Consider the following 6,265-nt stretch of genomic DNA (forward strand, 5'->3'; position numbering starts at 1 on the left):
CGGCAGGATTTTGTAGACTATGGATACCTGGGTTCGCAGAACTGGCTAAACCCTTATATCAGGCAACGCGGGGGCAGCAGCCATTTAATTGGACAGAGGAAGCCGAGTCGGCTTTCCAACAGATCAAAACCGCCCTACTCTCTGCGCCTGCACTGGGACTACCTGATGTCACCAAGCCCTTCCACTTATACGTGGACGAGAGCAAGGGTGTCGCCAAGGCGGTAATAACTCAGAACTTGGCCCCTGGCGGAGGCCGGTTGCCTACCTGTCAAAGAAATTAGACCCAGTGGCTGCCGGGTGGCCCCCTTGTCTCTGAATGATTGCGGCCACGGCCCTGATGGTACAAGATGCTGATAAATTTGTCATGGGTCAAGAATTACGGGTCGTTACCCCACATGCCATCGAGGGTGTACTCAAACAGCCACCTAATCGATGGATAAGTAACGCCCGGCTCACCCACTACTAAGGACTACTACTGAATCCTCTCAGGATAACTTTCCTGCCCCCAACAACCTTAAACCCTGCCTCGCTGCTGCCCAACCCAGACCTGGACGCCCCGCTCCATGATTGCACCGAGATACTAGCTCAGGTGCACGGAGTTCGAGAGGACCTGCAGGACCGCCCACTTCCTGACGCTGACCTAGTCTGGTTCACTGATGGGAGCAGCTTCGTACACCAAGGCCAGAGGTACGCTGGAGCGGTGGTGACTTCAGAGACTGAGGTAATCTGGGCGGAACCCCTGCCCCCGGGAACATCGGCCCAGAAGGCCAAACTGATAGCGCTCACCCAAGCTCTTACCTTAGGGGCAGGGAAACTGACAGTATACACAGACAGCCGATATGCTTTTGCTACGGTGCACATACATGGGGCCATTTACAGGGAGCAAGGGTTACTAACGGCTGAAGGAAAAGAGATAAAAAAACAAGCAAGAGATCCTAGCCCTGTTAACAGCCCTGTGGAGACCAGAAAAATTGGCCATTGTACATTGCCCAGGGCATCAGAAACCAACCACTCCAATTGCTCAAGGCAACTTTCTGGCAGACCAAACTGCAAGGAGTGTGGCAAAGGCTCCCAGCCAACTCCTTGCACTCCAGCTCCCTGATCCGGGCCCCCAGGACTTGCCATATCTCCCTGATTATTCAGAACAAGATCTCCAGTGGATCGACAAACTTCCCCTGAAACAGATCCAGAATGGGTGGTGGACTGATAATAATGACCAAACCATCCTACCAGAAAAATTAGGACACCAAGTGTTAGAACACATCCACCGAACCACCCACCTGGGTGCCCAGCGGATGATAGACCTGATCAGACGCTCCAAGCTCAAAATCAGACATATAGCCGAGACGGCCAGCAGCAACGTGACAAGTTGCAAAGTCTGCCAGCTTAACAACGCCTACCCCCAATCCCAGGCTGCAACGGGAACAAGGCTCAGGGGAACCAGGCCCGGTATCTACTGGGAAGTAGATTTTACTGAAATAAAGCCAGGAAAGTACGGGTATCGGTACTTACTTGTCTTTGTAGATACTTTTTCAGGATGGACTAAAGCATTCCCAACCAAAAGGGAAACTGCTCAGGTTGTAGCAAAGAAAATCCTGGAAGATATCCTCCCCAGGTATGGCTTCCCCGTCCAGATAGGGTCAGATAATGGGCCGGCCTTCGTCGCTAAGGTAAGTCAGGATTTGGCTTCCATCCTTGGGGCAAATTAGAAACTACATTGCGCTTACAGGCCCCAGAGTTCAGGACAGGTAGAGAGGATGAATCGGACCTTAAAGGAGACCTTAACTAAATTGACTATGGAGACTGGCACTAATTGGGTGGTCCTTCTCCCCTACGCTCTCTTCCGGGCCTGTAATACCCCTTACAGACTGGGCCTTACCCCTTATGAAATCATGTGTGGCAAACCCCCACCCCTGGTTCCCAGCCTAAAAGATGATCTGCTCAAGTCTGAAACAGAAAATGTCTCTGAACTCTTATTTTCCCTACAAGCCTTGCAGAAAATTCATCAAGAAATCTGGCCCAAGCTGAAGGAACTATATGAGACTGGTCCCCTGCCGACACCCCATCCGTACCAGCCAGGAGACTGGGTCCTGGTTAAGCGACACCGACAAAAGACCCTAGAACCCAGTTGGAAGGGACCACTCCAGGTACTCCTAACCACACCCACCGCCCTGAAGGTAGAAGGCATCGCGTCGTGGATCCACTACACCCACGTCAAGCCAGTGGACCCAACCTCCGACCTTCTGGGACCAATCACGGTGGCGGCTGAAGCACCGGCCACGTGGATTGTGGACAGAGCTAAGAACAACCCCTTAAAACTCACCCTGCGCCGGCAGCATAGCTCACTGCAAACATGCAGTTAGGTAGTCTAACCCCAACGTTAGTCGCCCTAGTGGCTGCTGGGGAAATCACAAAACCAGCTCTTAATCCCTTTGTCTGGAGATTCTGGCTTTATGAAAACCGAACCCACCCTGGGCAACCTCAAAAGCCCGGGAAATTATTGGCCAGTGCTGATTGCCCCTCCTCAGGGTACAATAGCCCAATTCTACTAAATTTTACTGGTTTTCAAATAGCCAAACCTATGACACCAATAATATGCTTTGAGTTTGATCAGACTAAATACAATTGTAAACACTATTAGTGGCACCAAAATGCCGGCTGTCCTTATAACTATTGTAACATCCATAGATCCCATTACTGGGGAGAGAAAGAACAGTTAGACCCTAAGTGGCCCTTCCATCGTAGACGGGATGGAGACTTTTCATATACATGGATAGTTAGAGACCCCTGGAACTCCCACTGGACCACGCCTCAACATGGGGCTGTATACTACTCCCCCTCCTCCACATGGCCTAGCAGTCACCTCTATCTGTGGCGAGGTCTAGTGCAGGTACTGCCTCTGGTCCATGGAAATATCCAACGACAAGAAAACAGACTAACACAAGACTTACGTCCTTTCTCCTGGTTAAAATTATTACAAGAAGGACTAGAACTTGCTAACCTTACAGGACTTCACAGCCTGTCTGGCTGCTTTCTGTGTGCCACTCTAGGGCGTCCACCGCTAACCGCTGTCCCTCTGCCATGGGGATCCTCTACCTCTGCCCAAGCTAACAACCTCCGAAACCTCTCATATGCCCCTATCCTTAACGTACCCCTATACCTAAACCCCAGTCAGGAGAAGTTTCCCTACTGTTTCTCAGGAACCAATTCCAGCCTCTGCAGCATCACTGCAATGCCCCCTAATATCACCCTAAGGGCTCCGCCGGGCATATTCTTCTGGTGTAATGGAACATTATCTAAGAACCTATCTAGTCCCTCTGTTACCAACCTACTGTGTCTTCCTGTCACATTAGTTCCCCGGTTGGCTCTACTAACTGCCGGCGAGTTCCTAGGGTACACCGGTAACTGGACTAGTACTGCTATTCACCCAGTCCCTAGACCGAGACCTGCACGAGCCATATTTCTCCCCCTCATTGCGGGAATCTCCCTCACCGCATCCCTCATTGCAGCCGGACTGGCGGGGGGAGCCCTAGGTCACACCCTCATAGAAAGCAACAAGTTGTACCAACAATTTGCCGTTGCTATGGAGGAGTCGGCTGAGTCCCTTGCCTCCCTTCAGCGGCAGCTCACGTCCCTAGCTCAGGTAACCTTGCTGAACCGGAGGGCCCTAGACCTACTCACTGCTGAAAAAGGTGGTACATGTATGTTTCTAAAAGAAGACTGTTGTTTCTACATAAATGAATCAGGGCTTGTAGAGGACTGGGTCCAACAGTTACGCAAGCTAAGCACAGAAGTAAAAACACGGCAGTTTGCTTCAGCTGCAGACCAATGGTGGAATTCCTCTGTGTTTTCCCTGTTAGCCCCCTTCCTTGGACCCCTGCTAAGTCTACTATTTCTGTTTACCGTAGGACCTTGTGTTGTTAACAGAATTTTACAATTTGTCAGGGAAAGATTTGACACCGTACAGCTCATGGTCCTCAGAGCCCAATACCAACCTGTAAACGCTGAAACAGAATCAGACTTATAAGACCCAAGATTGGCTCTAGAGGTACCTAAGAAAAGGGGGGAATGAAAGAAACCAGACACATTCCTCCATATATCTCCCAACTCCCTGAGCCCAGCACAAACACATTCCTCCATATATCTCCCAACTCCCTGAGCCCAGCACAAACACATTCCTCCATATGTCTCTCAACTTTAGAAAAACAACTGGGAAATCTCCGATAAGGACACAGCGGGAATCAATAAAAAATGCTAAATGCATAGTGTTAACCAATTATAGGGCTGTAACCAAAAGAATTCCCTTGTTCCTCTGTAACTTTACATATCCTGTTTACATCAGGCTATAAAAAGGCAAGCACTCGCATTGTTCGGATGCTGTGGAATGGAGGGACCAAGTTCGAACTTGCAGTAAAAGATCCTTGCCGCTTGGCTTTGACTCTGGACTCTGGTGGTCTTCTTTGGGGAACAAACGGTCTCGGCATAACACCACATCCTCTTACACAACAAGATCTCCTGAGAACTCAAGTGTCAGGAGATCAGCATCAAGAAGGTGATGCTTAACTATCGGTGAAGGATCCACCCAATACCCTTCACCCACCCTGTACTGTTTCCAAACAGAAACCTGAGGCAGAGGCAGAGCCTCTTGGAAAACCTCTACTAGGGCAGTACAGAAGGAAAATATGGGCCTGGAGCCCCCATACAGGATACCACCATCCTCCAGACTCCAGAATCATAGACCCACCAAAAGCTCCCACACTCAGTGTGGAAAAGCTACAGGCACTCAACAGCAGCCCAGCCCATGAAAGCAGCCATGGGGGCTAAAGCCTGCAAAGCCACAGGTGCACTGCCCTAGTAGAGGTTTTCCATGAGCCTCTGCTTCTGTAGCAGGTTACTCCCCATTCCTACTACCCACCGCCCTTGCACCACTGTACTGCCAGCCTACTCCTCCCCACCTTACCCACTTCTTTTTACTTCCAACACCACCCCTCTCAAGTACATGAATAAATCACCTTCCACCAGGCCCCACCTGCTACATTTGGAATTACAGTTTCCCATGTGTTTTGGTAGGGACACAGAGCCAAACCATATTATTCTGACCCTGATTCCCCGAATAGCGTATCCTTCTCACTGAGTAAAATACATTCATGCCTTTTCAAAAGGTGCCAAAAGTCTTAACTCATTCCAGCATTAACACAAATGTAAAAGGTTCAACATCTCATCTGAGAAAAGGCTACAGTCCCTTTTGCCTGTGAGTCCCTGAATTTAAAAGGGAGTTCTTTTCTTTCAAGGTACAATGATGGTACAGACATTGGATAAGTTTTCTCAATCCAAAGGGAAGAGATTTGTCAGGAAAATAACACAAATGGGATCACAGGCCCAGTGCAAGTCCAAAACCCAGCAGGACGGTATCCGTTTAATCTTACAGCTCCAGAATCATCACGAGAACTCACCATCATGAGGAAAGCATTAAGGAGATGGTGTTTAACCATTTGTGCGAGATCCTCCCCCAACACCCACCTTTTACCCCTCACCCCCACCATAATCCCCTCATTCTCCCCAATTCTCACCTTCCAACACCCACTGCTCTCCATGATTAAATCACCTTCCACCTGTCCCACTTCTAACGTTTCTGATTATAGTTCCACCTAAGTTTCTGTAGGGACACACAGCCGAATCTTATTCTGTCCCTGCCTCCCCCAATCTCAAGTCCTTCTCAATTTGCAAAATACAACAATGCCTTACCTACAGTCCCCGTGGTCTTAACTCATTCCAGCATTTACTCAAATGTCCGAAGTCCAAAGTTGTATGTGAGACAAGGCAGTCTCTTCTGCCCCTGAGCCTCTGAAATACAAACAAGTTAACTACCTCCAAGGTATAATGATTGTCCAGGCATTGAGTAAGAATTCTCAGCCAAAAGGAGCATTTTTGCCAGAGAGAAGAACAAAACACAAATGGGACTTACAGGTCCCATTAAAGTCCAAAACCCAGCAGGCCAATTATTCAAACCCACAGCTCCAAAGTCACCCTTTTTTAATCCTTGTCCCACATCCAGGGCACAAGGGTGTGAGGGCTGGGCTCCCAAGGCCTTGGGAAGCTCTGCACCTGTGGCTTTGCAGTGTTCAGCCCCCGCAGCTGCCCTCATGGGCTGTGCTGGTGTTGAGTGTCTGTAGTTTTTACCCATAAAGGGTACAAAGAACTTGGTGGGTCTATGAATCTGGGGTCTGCATGATGGTGGCCTCCATTGTGGGGGCTCTAACACCAT

The sequence above is a fragment of the Theropithecus gelada genome, chromosome 15 (assembly GCF_003255815.1).
Source record: "Theropithecus gelada isolate Dixy chromosome 15, Tgel_1.0, whole genome shotgun sequence".
Lineage (NCBI taxonomy): Eukaryota > Metazoa > Chordata > Mammalia > Primates > Cercopithecidae > Theropithecus > Theropithecus gelada.